Raw genomic sequence first — 27196 nt, forward strand, 5'->3', positions numbered from 1 at the left:
TTCTCATTATCGATCACATTAAAATCGCCATAACTCTCCCCGTTAACGGGGACACGGCCGTTATTTCTATCGAGAGTGTGATTCTATACGAATAATTAGCGATTCTTTTGGAACGATAAGAAAGGACGAGAGAGAAAAGATTCGAGAGGCTATTTTTCCGAGACGTGGAAAATAATATGGTATCTTCGATCGCGTAGCAATTTCTCCCCGACGTGTGAAAAAAGAAAAACGAATTTGTCTCGTCGTTTCGAACACAGAGACTCGAAGAAATAGATATAATACCATGTCAAGAAGACGTAGAAATGATAAAGATAAACATACCTGGTATAGGTAACTACGATATTCTGTTTGATTACTGTTCATTGATAAGCCTCGAGAACTTATCGTTTCAAAATATTTCTTCTATTTCTATGCATTAGGAATTAAATTTACGATTAACTTTCGAAAAATAATTTCATTTGGATAAAATGGACATCTATCGTTACGAAGCAAAATTGACGTACAATTTAAATTAAATGACGTTAAAAATAGAAATTTATCGATAATAATATCGATATATTACGAAACGTTGATTTTAGGAATAAAATATCGTTTTAAAATATCGTTTTAATGTAATTTTATTTCTTCTCGATCTTTTTTAAAATTCTTCTAATCGTCGGAAATATTGGAAAAATAATCGTTTCAATAATACTTTCAATAATTCTTGCGATATAAGAAGAATTTTCGCATACGTTTCGAGCGATAAACAGAATTTAAATCGGAATGGTAGAAAAACCGAAATCTCGGTGTTAATTCGCGGCAATAGATGACTCGAGACAAAGACAATGTCGTTCGGTTGGTTAAACAAACGCATCCGCGAGACACGCCGCTCCACCAACTATGGGACAAGTTGACTGCGCTTTCTAGCCACCGGAAGTCAGCTGTTATCTCAAGAAGTAAGCTGGCATCGAACGACTCGAAAAACTCGTCGTCGTCGTCATCGTCGTCGTCGTCGTCGTCGTCGTCGTCGTTGTCGTCGTCGTCTTTGACGCAAGGCGACCCACATTTGGCTACCGCACCGTTTCATTGTAATACGTGCGATGCGACTCATAATCGTAATTTTATATTTTACACGACTTATACGACATATATCGATAAACGCAAAATTTCAAACAATCTCTAATTCGTAAATTGAAAAATCGAAATCGTTTTTGTTCTTAAATTAAAATAAAAACAACGACATTGACACATTTGAATATAGAATTATACGTAATTTATATGAAAGTAAATAGTAAATATTTATATTCATATGAATCCCTTTTTTTTCTTAACTTGTAAGATATTCAAGAATTTATACGTATTTTTATTTATAAAAAAAATTGATACCTAATCACAATTATATATAAATTTCTCCATGTTTTAAATTTAAATACGTGTAAATTCGTATACGTTTTAATTTCGTTTCATCGTTGTATTCTTATATTTCTGTAAATTGAAATGGATCTTTCACACGTCCCGTAATTTTACTTTGCAATATATCCGATGTTCGAATAAATTAAACGAGAAACGAAGTAACGAATAGAAGACTCTTGTAACACTTTCGTAATCGAACGTAATGGGTGAAATATCATTTTACACCGATGAATCTTATATCGTTCAAAGTATACGAACATTTTGGAATATAAGTGTGGAATATATATTTCGATCCTTTTTTTCGCATTCCATTGCAAGTCGTTGAGTCGAATTTATATCTTCACAATTTTTTTCTCAAGGCGAGCAAAGGGTAGGAGAATCGAGCGAGACAAGATAAATTCCCATGGGCCCGAAGGCTACCCTTCGATGTTCTCCCTATGCTGACCCTTGATCAGGGTCCATTCGTAGCGAAGGGATCATCGTAGAGCGAGGGTCGAAAAAAAGAAGGTTAGGGTTCCGCGCCACCACTTGAAAACTCGCGTGTCTACGACTCGATATACCGGATTCCATGTACGGGACTTTTCATGTATTCGTCTTCACACGGTTCTTCTCTTGCGCTCTCTCTCTCTCTCTCTCTCTCTCTCTCTCTCTCTCTCTCTCTCTCTTTCTCCGTTCCGTCGATCTTTCGTCAACTTTCGATCGTTACGCGCCACAATTTTTCGCTCTTCTTCGCGAATCGTTTCAAAAGAGTGAGCGAACGAGTCGAACGGAAGGAAGAAAAATTTTGATAGGCAACGTGAGACGACAACGTGTTTCGTTATATCGAATAAGTTCTCCCCTGGAAGCCGCAAAAGTAGATCGGCAACAGGCGGAAGCCATCCAACCTTTTAATTCCTCGAACCGTTTACTTAGGTAGTCGAAGGTGAACCGCGAATTTGTAACGAAGATAGGTATTAGGCGGAGAAAAGCTTGCCGAGTTGTTTGCGAAATAAACAATATAAAATGTTTATACAATGGTTCTTTTTGTTTTTTATATTTGTAAAGATATTTCAAAATTTATAGAGACAGCGACGAAGCGAAAATTGCGATAATTTTTCCAGATGCGCACATTGCCACGGGGGATGCGAAAATCTGGGTCCTCGGCCGTTATAATTTAGGGGAACAACCAGGTGGTGCACGTACCTCGTCGAATGCGCAAATCCAAAGAATAGACGGAGAAAAATGAGGATGGAAGAAATAAGAGCGAAATGTTTGCGTAGATGCATCTGTCGTACGTAACGTTTCGTCGAATTTGCGTCACGATATCGTGGGTATAGGTGAATAATAAATCACCGATAAATAATTTCGATATAATTCGCTGATCCGTCGACCTATCATTTGGAAAAACGGAAAAATAAAGATCTAAAGATCGAGTGGCGATTTAAGAAAAAAGGAAAGAAAAAACGACGAAGAGAAGAACGAAGAGAGAACACTCGCGATTTCCGCTCGATGGATTCCCGATGCATACGTAAATCAAGGCGAAGAGGGAGTGATGACATTCGAGAAAGTTTGTGTATGCTTTCTCGAATGCGCGCCCGAGAGAGAGGGGAGGAAGCTTTTATAAAATCCGATTAAGGGTGAAGAAGAAATCGAACAATCGCGATCGGCTGTGAAATTCAGCGAGGGAAAAAAAAAGAGAGGAAAACAGAGAGGAGGACGAGGAAGAGGGAATGAATCGACGAGGGAAAAGAGGGACAGAAAGGGTGATTTCAGCATCGGAGAGGATTAACGAGGCCCGTTCGTTCGTCCAATTGGTTTATGGTTTCACGTTGTTCGGTGACGATAAATAAACGTCGAATCGTAGGAGACGCGAGAGAAAGAAGGAAGGATAGAAAGGATAAATCTCTGGTTGGATTGGTCAATGAACGGCCAGGGTAAAAAAAGGAAGAGAAACTCTCGGTGGCGCTCGAACCTCTTTCGCTACCTTTATTGCCAAGGTACCTTTACTGCCTTTTCGATGCCTTCTCAATTCCTTTCCCTAGCCTTTCCCTAGCCTTTCCCTAGCCTTTCCCTAGCCTTTCCCCTTCCGAATTCCTGCTCGGAAAGAAAAACGCATATGTCCCTGCCGCAAACCGAGGCGAGAAAGGTTGCACAGGTTTAAATCTCGAACGTCTAATTCTCTCATTCCTGTCTTAACGGACCGTGTTAAGTCGTGAACAGTTGTTTGGAAAAGCGTATTGTGTTCGAGAAGGTACATCGGCTAGGCATTGAAACTGCCTCCGGTTGAAATATGAGTTCCGCCAATAACTCAAAAATCGTATTATTCCCAAAGAAATTTTTCCCCCGATATCTCGCAAACTCGCACAATCTCACGTCCCGATTGTTTATCCAACGAATCTCTCTATTTTCTTAACAGGTGTTTTTACGTTTATTATCTTTACCTGACCTATAGCTGTGTAGGTCCGATCACGATTATCGCTCGTCTTAAATACGGAGGTATCGGTACCTCTCGGTAAAGATTCGTCGGAACGTGAACGTTAGACACCCACGATCGCCGCACAATGAGGCGTAATCGACGCGATTAGCTACCACCTATCGATCGAGGGCGGTATCGATATTCCGATATTCGATATCTCGAGAGTAACGAGACAAAATTGTCGTATAATTATTCGTCGATAAACGAGCGAATAACTGGAAGGGCGGTGACTCCGATCGTTTTTCGAGCAAAAACTTAGGGGAAAAAGACGCGCGTGTATTCGTGCGATCGAACGGGACAAGTTCTCTATTCGCGACACCTGGTACCGCTTTAATCGTTACACGGATCGATCACGATATTTTTTTCATTCTCGAAATCTGGAAAACCAGTTTCTCGCCCAGTTGGTCAGCTTTTATAACGCGTCATCCGCAAATTCAAAATTAATCAGGTAAACGCCATTCACGTATACGGTGGAAATACGCAATAACACGCGTCGATCCGCGTAATAACTCGACGAACGACGTTCAATTCTGCCAGATCGGTGTAATATATTTGGGCTCGTACAGGGGCTAAAAGTGAAAATGGATGTAATTCGCGTCTCATCCTCTTCGCGATCCCCTCGTCCAATCTCGCGCGACTCGCGATAAAAATTATAAAAATCGAACCTTTCTGCGCCTCGATTTCGCCCTCTCGAGTATGGAAATGGATTTCGTCTTTATTCGATTTTCACGAATTAATCGAAAAAGGAAGGTAAACTTTTCCCTCCCTACGACTATGACCCGAATAAAACGCCCCAAGATCCGCCGCGACAACGTTCGAGAAAAAAGATCCAATGGCGCTCTCTCTCTCTCTCTCTCTCTCTCCCAGTCTCTTCTTTCCGACGAGTAGTCGATAAATCGATGCGAACACTTGGACGGATACGTATACGCGTCGTATTCTGGATACACGTCTACCTATCAACCGAAAACTTTATACTCACGAACAAGAACACAGCGTTTTTCTCGTTCGATTGGTCACGAGGCGCACGCGATTTGCGGACGACCAGTTTTCACCTGGGAAACGTAGTTACACGAAACGGAAGAGGAGGGAGGGGGGAAGAAAAAATGAAGTATCGTGACATACATGTTCTACCATCTTTGTTCTGTCGACACCATGGTCGATGTTTCGAGGGAAAGAGGAGACGAAGAGAAAGACGAAGAAGAAGTAGAAGAAGAAGAAGAAGAAGAAGAAGAAGAAGAGTCTGGTAGCAGGATCTCCGTGGCATGAAGGGACTCTAGAGAGAAGGAATGTTGTTGTTGTGCCGGGAGGCGGTTGCACGAGGGAAGCGGTGAAGTGCAACGGTGCGGCCGGCGGCTTGGATCAAGCGGTAGAAGCGCGAGAAAGAGAGAAACGGGGAACACGAGGAAGACAGAGAGAGAGAGAGAGGGAGGGAGGGAGGGAAGGAATGGGGGAGGGAGCGAGGGGGGTTTGGTAGAGGAGGGGCGGCAAAGTCAATGCACCGCAGGGGAATGCAACGCGCCGCGCCAACCAACACAGAGTGTGTCTACTACGTCAGAGCGCATTCTACCGCACTTTAAGACTACAGCGTCGTCGCTGGTCACAGTTACTATACGCGACTATGTCTTTTTCTGCCGTTGCCTTTTCCACGAATTTCCCCTGCTGCGTATCTTGGCTAACTTCGCGCGGCTGATGAGAGAGAATTTTTACGGAGAGAGAGGGAGAGGAAGAAAGAGAGAGTTGTTCGCAATTTATTTGGAATTAGGTAGATATTTCGACGGTAGAATTTTTTTTGCTTTTATTCTTAGCATGATCCGGCAACGTTTATTACTCTCTGCGCACACGCAGAGAAACGAAACAATGGACAAATCCATACGTTGAGAGAGATCGGAATTTTAATTTTTCGAGAGTATCAAATATCAAATATTTTCGAAGGAAGAAAAGTGGGGAAAAGAAAGAAGTATCGTATAATTGGATTCGATCGTGGATCGAATCGGGATCTCGTTTTCTACAGGCGAATTCGCTTTCCCACGGAGTGACGGGGGCAGAAGGTTGAAAGCGAGCGCGTCGCGGCTCGGCAGAACAGCGTAAAGCTGGAGCCGGTGGTATCGCTTCTCGGAAGCAATGCATCACGGGACGATGCATACCGAGGCGGCGCGTGTTACGAGTCGATTCGAATCGAGTTCTCTTATTAAACAGGACGGTATAAAAACTCGGAGGTAGAGAAGGAAGGGAAGGTCATCGCGGAGATGGAAAGGAATGGGTGAGAATAAGGAGTATACAAGTATGCGGGTCCTGGTAGCGTGGCGTGTAAACGATAAAGAAAACTCGGGTTCCGTGCTTTTGTCGGACCAAGCCACGACTGTAAACAACCGGTAACCGTATCGATCTAACGTGACACACACACACACATACATACATACACACACCACGCGCACGCGCTCCGGAAACCGAACGATTTTTGTGCATCGTTGAATTACGCGCTCTTCTTCTTTACCGATGTTCTGTTTCTCCACCATCCAAGACGTTTTCCCCCAGTACAGGAAATGACACGCGAGTCACGCGGCGGAAACGATCCGAAGCGCAAGAACTGGGAATGCAAGCGGGAGTAGTTTTCGAACGGTACATTCGTCGTTTCGTTCGCGGAAATCGAAGAAGTCGCAACGATTTGAAGGAAAAAGAAAGAAAGAAAAAAAAAAAAAAGAAAAGAAATATTTCTATTCGCTGCTCTCGAAAGGGAAAAATATTCACGGGGGAGTGACGGATAACAATCGGCCTCGAAAGAAGGCGTTCCACCGCGTCCCACGTACGAACGCCTGCGCGAAATTCGCAAAATTGCACAACAACGGGAAAAGAGCAAAAGAAAGGAGATCGCGCGTTAGATGTCTTTTCGATCTCTTTCGTACCGATCGATCGTTATCGCGTTCAACGACCACGTAATAAGAAATCCACGTAAGGATGGAAAGAAAAATTAATGCGGAGAATCTTAAAAAAAAAAAAAAAAAAAATTCGCCTCGCGCGTGTTCCAGAGCTTGGCGGCGTGTGGTCGGTCGATCGTTTGTGAAGTTCAGTCACTCACGGCAGTTCGCACCATACTCTCCCCCTTTCTGGGTCCCACGTAAGTACTTGCGTGTTCCATTCCCCTCCCTATAGTCGATTCCCTATAGTGTAGATATACATACATACATATATATGTTTTCTTTCTCTGGCGAACATCGTTGATCGAGATCGGCGCGAACGGTGTGCGTGATCGCACACGGTTGCGTAGAACACAGCGAGTCGTTGTGCGGTGCGTTGGTTGCTGTTGGATAGCCGCGCGAGAAAGAGATCGCTTCGAGTACAAAGTCCATATACGTAGTTGCAACGGTGTGCGCGTGCGTGACGCGTAAGTGCGAGGGAACGGTGGAGTAGAAAGGAAGGCACGGCGTGAGTAACGTGTGTACGCGCGGCCGGCTGCGCATGCGCGCCCAAGTTCCCGAGAGGCGCAGTGAATGAAGACCCCCACTACCATCGCTTCGCGGCTACGCACACATGGTACGCGATCATACACGACGTCACCGCCGATGTTACACGATGCAGTTCCCGCGACGTTCAACTTTCGTCAAATTCGACTGGGATGGCGCCTGGGATGGCCTCGTTTGATAACGACCATACACCGACATTTGTGTGTTACTTTTTACACGACATCGCGATTTCTTTTTTTTTTTTAATTCGGATACCTCGCTACGATCGATGCGTCGTAGGAGGACGAAAGATACGACAGACGATGACGAGATCTTTAACGCGCGAGATACGAATAAATCGGTACATACGCATATATATTATTTTTTAAAGGACGATAAATTGTTCGAGAGGTGCTCGTAATCCGTACGAACGATTTCTAATCGATCCTGGGGGGGATCGAATTCCATTGGCCCGCATCCGCGACGCGTGGAGGCGAATGGCCCTCGCTGGGCCCAGAATCATGGACGCTCAGTGCCTGTATTAAACGACGTACCACCGCCACTTTTCTCCTTTGCCGCGCTACGAGAGGAAATTAGAAATTTGCTCGGCGGAGATGGTCGTAGAATTGTGTGATTTGATTCGTTGCTACCGACTCGTTTCTGCCGAGAGTGATCCGCGTCTGCAGGTCTGCGGATTCGAAGAAACAACGTACGGTAGAAACGAAGACTCGTCGAAAATAAAAAAAGAAATATTTTCGGCCGGAAATATCCGTTCGTCGGCGATATTCCAACCGTGAACCACGAGCGATGACGTATCCCTCGAAGATCCACGAAGAAGAAGAAGAAGAAGAAGAAGAAGAAGAGGAGCGATACGACGAGTTTGGTGTCGGGCATCGGCCGACATATGCCGGTTACCGTGCATGCATGCATGCGTGCGTGCGTGCGTGCGTGCGTGCAGCTGCTATATCATCCTTCGGGTTTGGGTCGGTGGGTGACACGTTTCGCTCGTTGTGCACGGCCGGTATACACGCGGCAAGCAATGGGTATTGATTTGTGGAGTGAACGCACCGCACCCCTTCCCTCCTTTCAACCCCTCTCTCTTTTACCATACCTCTGCAACGCGGCTTCGGCCCGACCGCGTATACGCTCCTCCATGGACACGAGATACACGCGCTAATTTCGCATACACGCGGCCAGACGGCCGCATACAATTACGGCTTAGCCCCTTTCGCCGAGCCCCGTTGCTCGCGCGCGCCGTGTCCGACCCCATCGCTCGGTTCAGAGGCCGCTCCCCACCCAAACACCCCTCCTCCTCCCTCCCCCTGGGGAGGGGGCTTGCACTGCATCCTTTGGGTGGGTCAGGGCCAGAGAGGCGCGGAGAATCATGGCTGGATTCGGGGTAGGTCGAGGGTCGAGGACGGGATCGAGGAAAGTTCGTCGCGTCTCTGCAGAGAGATTTTTCGAGAGATGTCGGGTACTCGGCAAATTTTCGGGAAAAGAGATTTTCAACGGGAGGATCGAATTCACAGGATGTATTTCGATTCGATGAACGAATAAAAATGATAAAAAAATAATTATCATCGAGTTGGGAGGAAAGAGAAGAAGAAGAAAAAAAAAAGGGAGGAGGCTGGTCATACGGAGAAGAAAGGGATTGACCGGTAAAGAGTGGGGGCGAAATTCCGATCACATTACGGCGAAGAGAGAAGAGATACGAGGGTTGTCGAGAGCGCAAGAACACGGTCGGTCGAGACGCAGGGGGGGGGAGAGAGAGAGAGAGAGAGCGAAGGGGTGAACGGTCGCACGGGGGTGGAGTAATGAAAGAAACGGGTGGGGAGGAAGGTCAACGACGGCGACGATGGGAACGCAGATGGGAACACGGGGGGATAAAGGATACAAGGAGCAGGAGAAGTAGTAGCGAAGCACTCTTTCTCCGTTCGAGTCCGAGTGAACTGTGGAGGAAGAAGCGCGGCAAGGCAAGGTGGAAGGGGGTGGAGAAGAAGAACGCAGGGGACGAGAGAGGAACACGCGTGCGCGCGCGACCGGGTCCGAAGTAAACAAGTGGAAGCCGGTGGAACGGGACGGACACCGGTCAGTGCGATGCATTTGGTGCATTCCTGCAGTCTGCGCCGCTGCGCCCCGACGGTGAGAGCGGGAGAGGCAGCCGGACCACGTTCGAGAGAGAGAGAGAGAGAGAGCGAGCGAAGCAAAGGAGGAGAAAGAAGCGAGCTCTGCAACGCGGCACACCACTTTGGACCGACGGACGCAAACCGCATTCCCGGCCGTGACCTTCGCTAGGACATCGCCACTGCCCCCACCCCCACCCCTTTTTCTCATCCTCTCTCCCGCTCGCGGATGGCAATTGTCCTTCCTTCCTTCTTTCTTTCTTTCTTTCTTTCTTTCCTTCTTTCCTTCTCTTTCCTCCTCCCTTCTACCCTCTGCCTCTCTCTTTTATCGTACGTCTCGCTTCCACCGAGATCGCGAAATCACCAACAGGAGGAACGTGGAATCGCGCAGCATCCCACTCTCTCTCTCTCTCTCTCTCTGTGTGTGCCGTTTCCCACCCTGTAGCACGATACGATAGTCGACCAACTCTCCATTTGGTCACGAGTTTTCCTCCGAGTGCGAGTAACCGCCACTGGGAGGGGGTTATGCTACTCCGGCTGGCCTTTCGCGGCCGATCCTCGAGGTGCGAGACTTTTTCCCTCTCCTTCCATCTCTCGCTCCCTCCCTCGCCACGATTGCCCTCGCTTTCTCGCTCGCGCGTCGAAAATACGAAAGCCTCGCTATGGTTCGACTCTAAATCCGTTGGTGACGAGAACCGCGCGAATCGTATGATTCACGAGCTATAAATAATCCGGAGAAGGACGGGAGATTAAAGGCGAGACCGTTAGAAAACGCGGGAATATATTATAGGGAGTGGGATGGATTCCGAATCTTTGGCATCGGGAAGAAATTTCGTTTTTCGTTCAATTCCAGCACGGAGGAACGTGGAACAATTACGAGGTTGTAATTACGCGGAATTCTTACGATGATTCACGCTCGCGAGTCCCGGGAGCAGAGCAAAACAAAGGGAATCTCGAGGGGGAGGATTTGAACGCGTTCCTTGTGGCAACCGCGAGAACGAGATTAAAGGATCCAGCGGCGGAACCGAGCGACGACGTGTCGCGGATTTTCAGGAAAAGTGGCCGCGGCGAAGGAACGTGGGAGGCCACTTCACAGAGGGACCCCGTTTTAATTTCCTGCCGTGGCGAGAAGCCAAAGACCCCGGAACAACGCGAAACGCTCTCTGACCGGAGTTTGCCATCGGGGAAAAGAGAACGCGTCGAGAAGCATAGAGAAGAGAGGACCAAAAGCACGGTGTACGAAGAAGAGGGAGAGAATGTGGTTCAAAGGGAGGGAGTGGAAGCAGCGGCCCTAAAGAATTTCAGAATCCTCTCTCGCGCTCTTTCTCTAATTTACGAGCGGTCGTCCCGAATTCGAGCAAATATTTGTTCATCGCGTTCGACTAACGGGTGTATATGAAGGAAATGGGAGGAGGGGGAGGAAAGAAAGACATACGTACGGTTGGAACGAGAGAGGAAAAGTAACGAGAGGGAAGAGGAGTAAGAATAGACAGGAGAAAGGAAAGAGAGAGCGGGCATCGTTCATAATTCGAAAACCGCTCCTCATCTCTCTGTGCTGTGCGTCCATCGATACTTTCCTCCCCCTTCTCTCCTCGCGTTATACGTCCCTCTCGTTTCCTCCCCCTTCCTTCTACTTTTGCTTTTGAGACGCGAGATCCATCCATCGACCTTGCATTTCCAACTCCGAAAGACTCTTTGAAGCGGACCGCCCAGAATCTAGCCGGAAGCACTATTGAAGAGTATTCATTCGAGAGAGAAGAAGAAGGCGAGAAACCCAGTACCTGGAAGTCGTGTTAACACGCGCTGCTGGACGCTACAAGCCGCTCCAATTAGCATCTTCTTTTTCTCCTTCGACTTCTTTCGCCTTCTCCTCACGCCTGCCTGCCTTCTCTGCCTTCTTCTCCTCCTCCTCCTCCTCCTCCTCCTCCTCGGCTTCCTTTTCACTCGACTCTCACACACGACCGACGACGAGCACCTGTTGAACCAACCCGACACTCTCCCTCTCCCTCCTATCTCTTCCAAGACATCGTGAATATCTCTTCGTCGAGTATGCGGATTCTAATCGTGTTCTATTCGTTGTCGGATCAAAGAATGAAACGGATGTATTTGATTGTGATGACCAACGATAAATCTCGAGTTATCGGTGAATCAACATGGTTGTCGCGTGGAAAGATTTTACGATATCCATCGTTACGACAAAATAACTTCCATTTTGCGATATCTCGTATCTTTGTGCGCTTTTGAGTCGAAGTTGGCTCAAAACTAAATTTAGGATGTATTTAAAATTCCATTACCATAGATTAATCGATTCAATTTGCATGTTCATTTTCTAATTCTCACGAGAGAAATTCAAAAAATTCGATTCGTTTAAATACTATTTTTAAATTTCAATATTCCCTGAAAGAATTATTTCATCGATTTCTTTATTCCGCAATTGGATAATAAATGTTTCGACATTTCAATTCAACTAAAAATAAAATGTAACACGAAAAGGAAAAATCCAAATTTTTTGGAAATCGACAGCAACGGCTTTAATTATTCCGCCGAAGCGTGAAGCATTTCTTCATAGTTGAATCTAGGAAGAAGAAGAAAAAGTTAAAAATAAAAAAAAAAACAAAAAAAAAAAAGAAAAAGACTCGTAAGCAACGCGGAGCAACCGACGGACAGACGGACGGACGGACGGTCGGTCTCCTTGTTGCACGTCCGATTCGCTCCTGTTGGACGAAATACGTCGGCATCCAAATAATTCGGGATACGCTCGTGTGAGATATGAATGAGAGGAGTGGGTACGGCGTGACGTTGTTTACTGTCTGGCAGGATTGGAGTAGAAGCATCCGCGTGCACCGACGAAAAACGAGGAGACGAGTGGAATCGTAAAGAGGAAGAAAGATGAAAGAGGATGAAAGAAATGGTGAAAGAGAAGAGAGAGGAGGAAGAGTAGTGCGAGAGCAAGGAAAATAGGTAGACAGAGAGAGATTTAGCAGAATGGAGAGAGAGAGAGAGAGAGAGAGAGAGAGAGAGAGAGAGAGAGAGAGAGAGAATGTGAAAGGTAGAGGAAGATGGAAGAGAGAAACCTGGTGCGAGGATGGGGACCGGGCCCAGGATTCGAAGAAAGAAGAAACGGGGAGTCAACGACCCAACGAGAGATGCCGTCTCTCTGGCGTTAAGGCGCGCTCGAAACCTTCTACCTTCTCCTCTCCCTCCCCCCCATCCATGTCTTGAATCCGCGCAAACCTCCGCTATTGCGAATTGATACGGGATCAAGGCCGTTTGCCTTGCGGAATTCCAACCTGAACGGCTTGTACAGGTGGTAGAAGAACCTGATAAACGCGAACGACGTTCACGAAGAAGAGATTCTTCCTCGCTAAATCTTTCCAAATCGTTTCTAAAGAAAAAAAAAAACGACTTTTGTTGTCGACCAAAGTTGCGTTATTTCGAGATATATTATTTCCCGGTAGAGATAAGTGACGACGATTATAATCGAAAAAAAAATCGATGCGTTGGAATTGTAATGAATCACCATAGATTTCCACCGATGTAACAAGGCCGAAGAGTTACGTCAGTATCTCCGTTAGAAAGGAAATTATCGCGACTGTACACGGACTTACGGAGAGCCATCGAAACTTTTGACTCCTGTGTCAAACGAATTCAACGAAAAATTCCACTATTATAATTTTTTATTCGAGGAATAATACAAATGGATATATATATATGAATCGTGTTGTATAATAATAAATCGGTCGATTCCATATTGAAAATAATCAACGTGAAATATGAAATATATCGACGCATGTTCTAACGTCGAATCGAAATAATTTTTCAGAATTCAATCGATTTCGATTTTCGATCACGGAATAATTTCGGCATTTACCACGGGTAAAGAATTTCCTTTTTATTATTCGATTCTATACGACTATACTTAGAATGGTGTAACGCTCGATCGAATACGTGGAAAACTTCCTTGACGACGTTTTCGATCGAAACGCGCATGCGCGAGTAAACCTACGCTTCCTTCGAACAGTAGGTATGAATGATTGTCGTTGTCGCGGTGTGGTCGTCAATCTCTTGACGTCATGGAGACGGTGACGGTCGTATTACGACCGTGCGACCGTTATGTGACCGATTGGCACACGACTGCCACCACCTGTCTACGTGGTTCTCCTGCTTTCCCATGCTGCCCGAATTCGTTAAAAGTGACCAATGTCTCGCGCGCTCGTTACGTGAATGCCATTTCAAAATTAATATTCGAGGTTAGATTCGGGCCGAATCACAACATTCCGATCGTTTCAATTTTCAATTTTTTCAACAATTCCGACTAAAAATCGACACGAGCTCGATTCTCGACCAGTTTGACGATCATCGACATCAGGGGAAGGATTTCACACGATGATTACGCACGATGATTCCACGATGCTCGATCGTTGTGTGATCGAGTGAGGTACGGCGTCACATCGTCGAAAAAATTCCAAATCGGCGCGCTTAAAGACACGCCAGTTTCGGCGAGTGGGATTGATATGGAGATTAAAGGGAGGAGTGGAGTCTGTGAGCGAGAGATCGGGTCGGAGAACGAACGAGCGAGATAGAATGGGACGTGTGCGAGCGAGAAAAGTGTTTCGAAAGAGGAACGGAGACATCGTGAGAGAAGGGAGAGAAGGAAAGAACCAACACACACGTACGGGGGGAGGGGGAGCGAGGAGAGAGGGAAGGGAGGGGGGAGCGAGGAGGACAAGAGGGTCAGTAGCTCTGCGTTCTCATGCATTCCGCTCTGTCATGGCGGCCAGCGACTCAGACACGCTTCGTCTGTCCTCGTTGTGCATTCACTCCGGGGGCAACGTGCAGTTCGTCTTCGTTACACCCGGCTAGAGGAAAGAGACTGAGGAAGAAGGGGTGCAGAGGAAGAGATGGCAAAAGGCGGTAGGCATGGGGGTGGGGTAGGGAAAGACAGAGGGGAGCGCCCACTGCGTTAAATGCTCCACAGCGAAGGCGCGCGCGTTCTCTCGCCATGCTTCGGGCCCTCTTCTCTCTCTCTCTCTCTCTCTCTCTCTCTCTCTCTCTCTCAAGCCCTTTTGCGTTGCGACGTAAACAAGCCAGGGCCACGCTTCGACCGATACACAACATTCGCGTTACAAGATATAGGAAGACGTTAAGGAATTCGTCATTGTATAATCGTACTTACCGAATCACCGCAGAAATTGACACAAATATATTTGAAAATTGAAATCGTACGTCAATTTCGCGCAAATTTATCTCTAAGTCGTGTATATAAACATTTATATACGAACTTAATATAATTTTGCTATTTACGAGAAAATTCGGATTAAATTTTATATATAATCTTTACACAAACATCTTTATTTCAACACACGTAATTGATTATATATACGTTACTTATACGATGAAAAAACATTAATAATACGTTGAAAATATAGCATCGAATATTATACGATGTGAATGAACGCATCGACATCGCGTTAAGGACACGAAGAAGCTCGTGGTATCTTTCGCGTATGACGACAGATGCATGGAACGTGATTGTTCCGCTAAAGTCCGTACTCGAGAGTCTCGAGAATCGAACGAAACGGGGCATCTCATTCCGACAATGATTATAATTAACGCGGAATTTTATATCATATTTTATATCATATAAAACATGAAATTGCGATCGAACGATTTTCGAAGAGTATCGAAGATCGAGAGTATGAAAGACAAAGACAGAAATTGGAGCGGTAAGAAAGGGGGTTGGAAGGAGAAGCGCGAAATAATTTAGCGATCAAACGCAGCCGCGAAAGCATTACGCGAGGAGCGAGAGTTGGATTTGTCCGGGACGGGTAGCAGCCGTAAACACGACGTGGCGAGACGCTTTTATTGCCGACACGCTAACCACGATCGCGTATTTAATCAGCCCGGGCTTTGTTAAACCGAAATAACTGTGCGGAATCATTTTTGAGCGACGTTTTTCTTGGAAACGGTGCCACGAGAAAATCTTCATAAATCGCGACCAATGTCTCGTTAAAATTGTTTCGTATAAAAGATAAAGTTTTTCAAAGGGATCTTTTATTTTTTCATCGAAAAGATGAAAGAACACGAAAAAATGATCGATCGAATTTTTTTTTCCACAGAAAGATTCTTACATTCGATATATGTCACAATTATCGATCTATTGATGCGTTTCTGAATCACGCAAATGGCGACTCATCGATAGATTAGCGATAGTTCACAGAATTTTTCAAATCATTCGTAAGCGTAACAAAAGTAACAAATATGATTATTACATTCACTATGATATGTAAAGTTACTATCTTTCTTATATTTTGTCGCCAAATTTACGATGTGATGTTTTATATCCAAGAATTTAAAAAATATCGACGTTTCGTAAATATATTAATTATAAATTATGTGTAATCATGATTTTACAGGACAACGCGTATATATATATATATATAATCCTCTCTACATTCGTACTTATTAATTATTATTATTTTCTTTCCTTGTTTTCCTCTTGATGCAAAAAAGGGAATTATGGTAAAATGGAATTAGAAAAAACGGGGAAACTATATCGAATATATCGAAACGAGTAGAAAGAAATATATCGAAACGAAAAATGTTGGCTACAAAGCGAGAAGAAATCGAAAGGAAAGAGAACGAGCGGGGAAGCCGAATGGATATTCTCGCTCGGTAACGTGGGTACTATCGTATATCTTCCCACAGGAGGGCGGGAACGTCGTCTCGTAAGGGGAGACGGCAGAAGGGCGAGAAGGGTCCTACTAACGCGCGACCGCCGACAATAATACGGAGAAAGGGCACATGAATGCTTGGTGTTTGCACATGCGCGGGAGCGATGAACTTGAGAACAAGAAGGTTTTGCCTTCGCTTCGTCTCCCCGCTGCCTTTCCAGGACACACGATTCCACTCTCTTGTTTTCGATGTCATCGTGTTGTTCCCATTAGATCAAATGGAGAGAGAAAAAAATGGGGGGGGAAAAAAAAGGAAAAAAAAATCGAAAAGTTCATTCTCCGATTTTATCACTCGTGTGAACCAAGCCACAAAAGTGCTTTCATCGCTCTCGTTCCGAGAGAGCATGGAACGACACGGAGGTCGAGACTGAAACGGTCAATTTCGAAGGCGACATTCCACCGGTACCTGTCCTTAACTCAACCTCCTACATTTCGCGTTCGTGGGTACACGATGCTTGCCAAACACGGAGATCGAGATCGGATGAGAAACGGAAAACATAAGGCAACGTATTTCAATCCATTTCCATTCTTTTCCTCTTTTCTTTTTTTCTATCCCTCTCTCTTTTTCGATTTCATTTCATAATTCAACAACTTGGAGGGGATATATACGTGTGTACTTTTACGGTAAATGGAAACAAACACGAGGTTTATACGATGATGAAATAAGAAAAAGCAGGTATCAGGTATTCAGGAATGCGATAAACACGATGATGCAGAGACTGCACTCGGATGTGCGCGCGCTTGCGCGCAGTTACCATTGAAAGCAACCGTCCGAGACGCGATTATTCATATGTTACGCAAGCAGTTATATTTGTCGCGTTGGAATGACGGTTTCTCGTTTCGTTCGATTATAACTTAACGCGATCGATCTCGGAACGGTGTGTTCTTCTTTATCGACAGAGGACAAAAGAAAAGAAAAAAAAAAGAGAGAGGAAAGAAAAAAAAAAAAAAAAAAGGAATAGAAAAACGGCGAGGCGCCACTATATCGGTGAAATGAGAACCTCTGCGCGTGCCGCCGTGCCGCCGCCTCCGTCGCCGCCTATGCGGGCGTACGCTGGCACAGGAAATATGAATGTAACGCCGAAAATTCATTCATAATAAGATCTGGCTACTCGAACACACCGGGGGCGTGTTGTTTGAATTTCGGATTACGGATCCGGTCGTTAGTTGGTCACGGAGAGGGGCTAAAGGGCCAGGGGAGGGGGAAAGGTTAATAAGATCTTTCGATAAATAACACGTTCGATAACACTATTCCTAAATCGTGAAACTAGAAGGTATTGGTTAGAAGAGGATGGGACGTGGTTACACGCACGATTCGAATATATCGAGAAAAGCGTCGAATGAGACGTGTTGGTTCTTTGTTCGAGAATTTATAGATTACAATATCGTCATTTCGAAAAGATCAAATAAGTAAATAGACGAATAAATGAGAATATATGGCAAAGAGATAAAAAGGAAACGGAGTTGAAATATATATGTGAAAAATAGATATAAACGTTAATTTGTTCGCGTTTACGTCGTTGATAAGGATAAGGTAAATATTTATTTATAATATATATATATATATATATATATATATATATATATATATATATATATATATATATAAATATATGCGTGTGAATACGTACATTTCGTCGTTACTCTTTCGATATCAAAAGTATCGTGATACGTAATATCGTTCGACGTCGTTGTGACGTTTTTTTGTTCACTTTTTTTCTTTCCCTCGATGGTTCACGTTTCCTCGAACGAACGGTAGTATATCCGTGGCGTGCTGCTTGCTTCCCGTATGGGCCATCGAACTTGGAACGCACTGTAGAGGAGGAGCCGGGGCCCGTATTATGGGAACACACACGCCTGAACACGTGTGTCTCACTTCCTGCGGCGGACCGGAAGTCTCTATAGTACTATGGCGCACCGTAGTGTAGCGTGACCACGCTACAAGGGCCATTACTACTTCAATGGCAAAAAGAATGGTCCAATTACCGGTTAAAGCCACCGTTGCTCGTCGTTACTCCTTTAATGCGTTTTTCGAAGGCGTACACACACCTCCTCCACTTTCTTTCCGATTCTCTTCTCTTTTTTCTTTTTTTTTTTTTTGCCCCCCTCCCTTCCTCCTCCTCATCGGATCGCGTTTATTCTTCATCGATCTTTCCTCTTTTATTTATCAAAGTATTCGTCGTACGTTATATTTCGTTCAATATCGTTTCGCGTTCAGAGATACGGACGCATCGATATTTCTCGCATTCTTGTTTCAACATGTATTTTACGACGATATTCCAGAGAAACCAATGACACACCAATTGTTAACCGTTTTAAATGAAAATTGTTCGTTCTCTTTTAGTTCTCTTTCTTCAAGTGAATGCGACGAGTTCTAAATAAGAAGCGAAAAAGGGACCTGTAGAGCAATTTCCGGTCAAAGATTCCGCCATTGCCCGTAATTCATTTTCGATACTCGAAATCGCTCGATAACTTTTCCGATCTCACTCTATTCTGAAGAAACTGTTTCGTTCCAGCCACGTGGTGACGCACGCGTCTCTTCTTAACGCGTTCGATCGTAACACTATTAACGCACTGATAATATAACCGTAATATATCCTTTTCCTTGCTCTTGTACAGAAGACTCACGGGTCAAGCTTTTTTTTTTGTATACAAACAACACGAATCGTACATTATATACATGTGGTCCGAATTTACTCGTCGAGTCCGCCCTTGACACCAACCGCACGGGATGTTTATAACCGAGTAGTCCGCACAGCAGACACTCGCGCACACGCGTACACAGCGTTCCATCACGGCCGTGGTGCGAAAGAAAGATAGACGAGAAAGTGGATCGGCGAGACCGATATACAATCGCATAAGAACGACCGCACTATGGCACGGTTCGTACTAAACTGAGAGTGATCGGTGGCGCGTCACGCTCACGGTGATGCGCAGACGCGAGCTGCGCACAAGCGGTTGCGCACGACGCGGCGGCAACAAGCCGCGATGCGCGATCACACTCGCCAACACGCACTCACGCAGGCGCATTGCACGCACCCACACGAGGTTGATTCCCTATATAACTACTCTCTACGTATACGCGATGCGTTGCCGCGGGTGGTAAAGGGCCGCATGTGACCAAGAACGGAGAGAGGAAAAAGGAGAGAAGAAATATGAAGGGAGGGGACGAAACAGACCCGTTAGTTCTCAGAAGTGGACCGCCACCGCTCGCCGCCAAACAGACCTGTACCGACCGTGGTGGTTCTCTCTCGCCTGCCACCACCAACTTGGTGCTTGCTTTGGTGGATGGAGTACTACTACTACTACTACTACTACTACTATTACTACTATTATTACCACTACTACTACTATTTCACTACAATTATTACTACTACTATTACCACTACTTTTCCAAGTACTTTTACGTGTCTCACGACACACGACTAACACGGATGGAATTTCTTTTCATCGTTGGTCATTTTCGAAATCGATCTTCTTAATTTCCCATTTTTTTTTTTTTCGTTCTTTCTATCTCTTCTATCTTTTTCATCGTTTTCTATGAACGGGAAATATACGTTCGATATATTCATGCGTAGAGCGATAAACGAATGGGTGCGCGCGTTCTGTCGCAAGTTGGTCGACAGACCGATTGGCCATTGATTAGATACAAGTGTTTACTCGAGTGACGAATACATACCGATGTCATGTGTTTTTCATAGAAGCTCGATGGAACGACGGAGAGAAACGAGATCCGTAAATATTTCTATGTCGGCAAAATTGAGAGAAAAACCGGTTATCGACTGTTTACAAAAAAAAAAAAAAAAAAGGAAAAAAGGGAAAAAAAAAGAAGGGGGGAAAAAAAAGAGAAACAAGATTACACAGAAAATAGAGAAAAGTGTGGGAAAGTAACGATCGCAGGCGCAGAGATGTTTCGCCGAAACGCGACCTCGGCTTTCGTCTAGTTTTTCTTACCGAGTAAAAGCGACAAGTGGCGACCGGTCGAAGGCCCATCGGGGATCAACATTTCCTTTCTTTCACGGAACGGGGGCAACGTCGTGGGTGGTAGGTACGCCACGTATAGCGTGCGGCACCAGCGAAATGAGAAAGTCGATTCGTACGATCTACGATCTTACGACGACGTTTCGACTCTCGTTACAACCGACCAATATTCCCCGCATACATGTACAAAAACAAATCTCTCTCGTTTTGAAATATAAATTTTCAAAGAACGAATTTCCAGAGAAGACGAAGAACAAGAGGACGAAGAGAGGTATTATCGCTAGTCGAGGAAAACGTTCCAAGAGTCGAATTTCTTTCACCCGAATTCCGAATCGAGGGAAAAAGAAGAAGAAGAAAAAAAAGAGAAATATGATTCTCGTACACGTCTGATACTGTTTTTCTGTTGCTTCTCTCTCACGGTGAGACGCACACGGGCGGTCTAAGAACTGCAAGATTCATTAACGGTTCCTCGGCACGGAGGCGGGCACGCGTGTGTGTATGCCGATGTGCATTCCATCGGTCGCGCTCGTGTGAACGACCGTAAGGTGTACTTGTACACACAGAGACACGGAGGAAGAGGAGGGAGAAGGGGGGGGAGGACAGAGATCCCGGAGATAGATGTCGAGTATGTGAAGAGGAATGAGACACAAGAGATAGAGAGAAGTATTATATACGAAGAATGGAAGAGAGAGGAAAGAAGATGGAAGAAGAAGAAGAAAAACCGAATATATACATATATATGTATATATATATATGTACATTTGATGGGCTCGATTCATCTGCTAGACGGTTGTCTATCGTCATCATCGAAGTACGCAAGGAACGTACGAGGAAAGTTATTAAGGTCAGTGGTGTAGCGACGATCGCGATGTAACCCGGAGATACACCGATAATACGTTGTATTTCGTACAACGAGATACATACGCGACATTGGATTTGATTAATCGTTAAAATCGTTTGGCGCAATCTAACGATCGAACGCACCAGTAATCCGGTTCGAATCGATCCATTTATGGCAATAATAATGATTGCAAATATTCTTCTTTGTTCGCACAACGTTCGCGCTGCTTCACAGCGGAAGCAATAGAACGTGAAGCGTATTGGCGCGAAATAACGATGGAGAAAAAACGTTTTCGATCCTTAATCGCGACGATTAATTTGTTTCTACGATGCGTGCGCGTATATACGTCGTCTTCTCCGATTCGAGGCTTCCTTTCGATTATTTTCCAATCAATCGTGATCGCGATTATAATCACTTAGCCACTTATCTTTCTCGCCACGTTCGTTTCGGATAAACTGGACTCCACTCCGACCGAGGCGGAACTAAAATTTGTTGTGATCGAATGATCGATCGCAGTATCCAAAAAGGATACTGGCGACGATCGAACGATCGACGCTTTAATAATCGTTTATATTCCGCGTTTAAATCGCGCAGCACGCATCTTGGTCAAGAACGATTGCGCCGTAAAGGCGACCAACGCAATCCTGCCACTGGCTCGCGATCGTTCGAGTTGCGACGCCAATGCGAGGAGATCGCGGAGGCGCACCTAACCTATAAAGAGACACGGAAACGTGATGGAATGCGCGCGAAACGAACGCCTGCGTCACTCCGCAACACCGTTCCATCATCACCTGGATATACCTCCTTCCACTTTCCATCGTTCTATTTTTAATCGATTTTAAGACGAGAAATTGACGAGATCGAGAATACGATATCCATCGTATCAGAATTTCGTTTATAATAAGACGAATATTTTTTTGATTTCGACCTATTTCGAAATTAGGATTATTATAAGATAGAAAAGAGAGAGAAAGAGAGGAAATAGAAATTTACGGAAGAAAAGATTTATCCGTGCAGATTCGCTCGGTTCAGAATGCTTTTTCTTCTCTTTTCCCTTTCGAGGATACCAGAGTGGTTCCACCCGATGCATCGAGGCACTTAAGGTAACGCTACTTCTTTCGCGATCAAAAGGAAAGACGCGAATGCCCGCTGTCTCGAATTTCGTAACGAAAGACAGGCTACGCGATACCTATTTTTCGAGCGTTGTCGCTTGGCTCGGTCTCCGCTATGTGACACAGTCGCCATCTCTGCGTCGCGTAAATTGCGAGAACGACACGACTGTTTTTGGCTCGATACCGATTGGCACGGACGTCTTTATTTACGGAAAAGGACAAAGTACGCGAGTTCGTAGGCGGAGATCCAAATTGAATTGGACATCGAGAACATGGAGTTTCACGCGTGTACCACCATCGACTCGTTCGAAATTGCAATTTTGTTCGCGAAAGGATTCAAGGAATGGAATCGTCATCGCGAATACGCGTGCGAGCACAATTCGACCGTGGACGAGAAACGTTCGTTACGTTTTATTATTATTTCATCTGTCGTGATATAATATAATTGGCCGCTTTATTTTATATTCATTCGTACTTGTGCACGGGGATAACACGTCTCGAATAGTTTATCCGATACGGTAAAATGAAAGTGATGTGCGGGATCACGATCGGTGTTAGGGAGGAGACAGAGGAGAAAACGGAGAAAGAAAGGGATGCGAAGGGTTAGAAACGGCGGCGGGGGCCAATCACGACGACTCGTGGCGCCTTAATTGGTACTGGCGCGCGTGGCTCGGACTTGAGAAGCGAAGAGCGCAGCAGCAGATGCATCCCAACGCTCGTTCGCAACAGGAAATTCCTCCTCTCTCGCCGCTCCTCTTCCGACATTCCAGCTTCTACGCGCATATTTATGCGAAACGTCCTTCCTCCCATCTTCCTCGTTTTTCCCATCCGTTGTGTGCATCCTTCGCGTGTAACATCGGCACGCACGGTGTCGGTGGACGAGGGCGGGGATTCGATGAATGGACATTGCGGCCGAGGTGTTAGCGTTGGAGGAGAGAAGCGTCGATGAATCGAGCGCGATTATCGTTCGTAGCACGAGCCACCGATGGCGAATCAGGTGGAAAAGGATCCAGGACATTTAAGATCGCGCGTATACGCGATCGAACGAAACCGAGTAAAATGAGTAATCTCGAAGACGGAAAAATGGAAATCGACGTCGTATCTCTGCATATTCGCGGATACGGTCGATGATTTGGTCGAAATCTTGGATGCTCGGCCAGAGATTATCGCGATACAGATACTTTTTCGTTATTAATTCGGGATTAATAATTGGAAGCAGAGGATCACGCGTGTCATTCGAGACGAGAAGAGAAGGGGCAAGGAAAGGGCAAAAATTCGCGAAGCAAAAAAGTAGAGGAGAGAGAGAGAGAGAGAGAGAGAGTAGGACCGTTCTCACCGCGAAACGTCGATAAACGCGAGCGGCATTGGGTTGGCGAGTGGCCGGCGTCGTTTTAACGATTCGCGCGTCACAACGACGCTCCACAAGTAAATCTCCCTCGGGGCTGGGAGGACGGAGAGGCGCGCTCAGGCACAGACGCTGGTCGCGAGTGTGGTCGAGCGCTTACTACGCGCTACGCGACGACTACGCGTTCACGGCCGTATGAATGTACGGTCGCCGCGCGTACGTACGTACGTACGTGGGACGGTGGTGTGGTGGCGTTTGCGGCCGTGCATTCATAAAGTGGCGGACACGTAGCGTGCGCGTGCGCAGCTCGTCGCCTTCTTCGTCGCCACTCCTTCCTCTTTTCTTCCTCTTCGCTCGCCACCCTTCCTGCGACTAATACGCATCCCCCTCGCGGCCACTCGTATCCTGTACACACTTTTTACATCCGCTAACTAACAGAGCCGCCTCCGTTGCGGCTTGCATCCGCGATTCATTCAATCCTTCTCTCCCTCCCTCCGTTCTCACTCGCTTTTCATTTTCGCCTCGCGTAGTAACGCTTTTTCCCTTCTTTCCTCCTTTTTTCCTTCCTTTTTTCGCTTCCACCCGCCAAATACGGAATAAGGAACAGGGAAGGGAGACGAGGAGAAGAAGAAGCGTACGACGTTTCGTTTTTCTCGCCGTTTCGGAAAAGAGAAAAGCGTTCGTTCGTTCGATGAACGAGAGAGAGAGAGAGAGAGAGAGAGAGAGAGAAGGTTGGGTGCGCGTGAATAGTCGTTCGTTTGTTCGAGCGTTGGTAGCGAGCGACTCGGTACGGGGTCAACGGAACCACCGGAAGCCGTCGGTGGCCAGGGTCGTCGCCGATTCTCAAATTGGTGGCCGTTTGCTCTCTCCTGCCCCTCGCGTCCCCCTTCTGCTCTCCTTCCATCCTCTTTCCACCGGAGCCTCGCGCTCCCTCTTTCCTTCTCCTCTCTCTCCGTTCGCCCAGCCCCTCTTTTCCGCGTGACGCGAGCCGTTCCTACTTCGCCACGGCTCTTTGTAAACAGGCCACGTAATCCCCTACACCCACTTTTTCCTCCCGTCTAAATCTGTCTCATCGAAATGCGTCCGACGACGAACGGAAACCTTCCTCTCCCTCCACCGCCCTTAATTTGTCCCCGACCTCCTCCCAGACTCCTCTCTTTCTTCCATTTTCTTCCTATACGCGCCCTTTCCTCCTTTCTCCTTCTCCCTTTTTTCCTCTCGCGACAACGAGCGAGCGTCCAAACGACTTTTCGACCAACTCCAACGACGCGTCACGATGTATTCTCGTCCGTTCGCCTCGCAATAATAATAAATCGGGAGAAATGGACGGAAAGATGGTCGGAATGAATGACTGGGCGCGTGCGTGCGACGCGTAGGCCTATATCGGTGACGTCACGGCCAGAGAGGAAGGTAGGTACGCGAGCACGCTCGCACCACGATACACGTGTGCGCAGGGAAACGCGGACGGGATAAATCGCGCGTAACGATCTCGCTTTGTGTAACAGAGCGCGGGGAGGAAAGGAAAGGGGACGTATCGTTGCATCGTGCGTTTCTAGACGCGTCGGTGTCGCGTAGAGAAAGAAGAAAGACGAGAAGAAGGATCGAGGAGGATGCGATAGAGCGAGAGAAGGCCAGACGTACGCTTCGCCATGTGTAAGGGACCGGAAGTACGAGTATCCGGCCAGACTCGTGTGGGCTTCTCTACGAGCGTCCTTATTCCCTCTCTCTCTCTCTCTCTCTCTGGGTCTCGTGACAGGAAAACGTTACTCGGGTTGTTCGCGTGCGGGCGCCGTTCCTACACTTGCCCGAGTGTACGCGGCGCACCGTCAATGAGGAGGAGGAGGAGGAGGAGGAGGAGGAGCGGGATCGGGGCAACGAGACGAGTAAACTAGAAATCGTGCACGTACGTGTGTGTGTGTGTGTGTATCGCGGCGTTCGTACAGGATGAATCGATCGACGGAGGGCCGCGTGCGTAGGCGACGCCAGGTTTTCTTCCAGGAAACGACAACCGATCGGTCGTGGAAACGTACTCGAGAATTCGCTCGAGAGCGCAACGACCGGTTAATCAGCGCTCGCTCGATCGAACGCGTTCCGCGCGATCTTTAGATCGAAGGAAAAAATGGATGACGTGATTCGATCGAAATTCCTGGAGCGAATTCCACGGAGGGAGGGGCAAGCGGAAGGGGGGAAAAAAGGATAAAAAAAGACCATCCAGGAAGAGTTATCGGCATTCGTAACGACACGCGGATAAGCGTAAATATTTCGATCGTAACGCGGCCGTTCGTTCGTTCGTTCGTTCGTCCAGATATCCGGTCCTTAGTCTTAGAGGATCCCCCCCCACTCGAGGGTCTAATTTATATCGAGGAATTCCGAACAAGGTACGCAGAGGCGTCGATCTTTGAGGCGCCGCCGTTTAAGATGCATTATGCCAGAAGGCAGCCTGTGGAAGAGGCGGCGAACGGAGCGAGAGAGGATAAATACATGGCATGTACGAGGTTTTCGAAAGTGAGGAGGGGGGAGGGGAGAGGGAGAGAGACGCGGAGAAGGAACGAAGGAAAAGGAGCGATTCGGGAAGGAGAGAGCGGGAAAGAGAGGAGGAGGAGGAGGACACACAGGAAGAAGGGATGTTCTAGACGGTGAAGGAACGCAGCGTAGAAAATTGAACGGAGAAGAGAGAGCGAGAGAGAGCGTGGATGAACGAAACGGATAGGAGGAGTTGGCAGACGGAACTGGTCCCAGACCCAATATGATAATTGAGTATGGAGAACGATGTGAACATAGCACCTTGTAGGATTTCACGTGGCCATTGTGGCCTCCCACTCGAGGGGACCACCTCGAGAACGTATCGACTTTGTATGTACGTGAAAACATCAAAGGCCCTGCCTTTTACCCTTCTCCTTTCGCTGCCGCTCCTCTTCTCCCTCCTCTTTGGCCCCCCTCGTTTGCTCTCGTTTCGTTACGCTTCGACCGTGGCACCGCGTCCACGGTCATCCACCACCACCACCGACCCACCTATATATCTCTCCTACGTGCGTGTATCTATACTTGACACACGTAACGCGTACGTGTTTCCCGTGCGAGAATCCCGCGTGCCCGCCCTTTATTTTTCCGCGCTTTCCTCCTCCTCCTCTCTCTTCTCCCTGCCCCTCCTATTCCCCACGGGGGAATCAATTCCCATTCGCGACACAGCCGATTTCCTCCCCGATCATCGTCGCCCGTAACCACGCGGATATTTCTTCTTATACTCGATTCGTGAATCGAGAGAAACAAGCGCGTCTCGCACGATCGATTCCACTCGATCGAACCGTGCTTCCGTTCCGCGTCCACCTCGCTATGGGAATCCGTTCCAATATTTATCGAAACTCGTTGAAAAGAGGGCTCTCGTCCCATCGCCGACGACCGGCGTTGAGCAATCGCCACTCATTATTTTACCCACCGTCGCGAACCATCGATAATCGCGCTTGCTATTCCTCCTATTTCTATCCGTTACGTCCTCCTTTGTCTATTCTCGCTCGGTCTAACGCGATACCCTCCCTGCTACCTCGACTTTTCCCCGACCAGCTATTTTCGAAAACTCGATTCCGTCCACAATTTCGTATTCCGAATCGAAATGAAACGATCTGCGTTCCGCTATTAATTTTCCGTATTCCCGTTTGGAGGACCACGTCGAAAAGTCTGTGCGAATCACCGAACCAGATTTCGATATATCCGCTCGAAATACTCATCGACGCTTAATCGCGGCCAGTCCCCCCTTCGTATCAACGACTCGCGCA

At 46.7% G+C, this 27196-nt stretch overlaps 1 protein-coding gene across 20 annotated transcripts in view; it reads right to left on the reverse strand.

Annotated features, from left to right (window-relative positions):
• The window catches only part of LOC107992804 (serine/threonine-protein phosphatase 4 regulatory subunit 1), a 107778-nt gene that overhangs the window by 17065 nt on the left and 63517 nt on the right, over nucleotides 1-27196 (reverse strand). The window contains exon 1 of one of the 20 annotated variants that reach the window (XM_062082664.1): nucleotides 17776-23991. The exons of the other annotated variants lie outside the window; for them this stretch is intronic. The gene's annotated coding sequence lies outside the window, so the exon portion shown is untranslated. Of the gene's footprint in view, nucleotides 1-17775; nucleotides 23992-27196 lie in introns of those variants that run through there. 20 annotated transcript variants of the gene reach the window in all.

This window comes from Apis cerana, linkage group LG1 (assembly GCF_029169275.1).
Source record: "Apis cerana isolate GH-2021 linkage group LG1, AcerK_1.0, whole genome shotgun sequence".
NCBI classification, from domain to species: Eukaryota; Metazoa; Arthropoda; class Insecta; order Hymenoptera; family Apidae; genus Apis; species Apis cerana.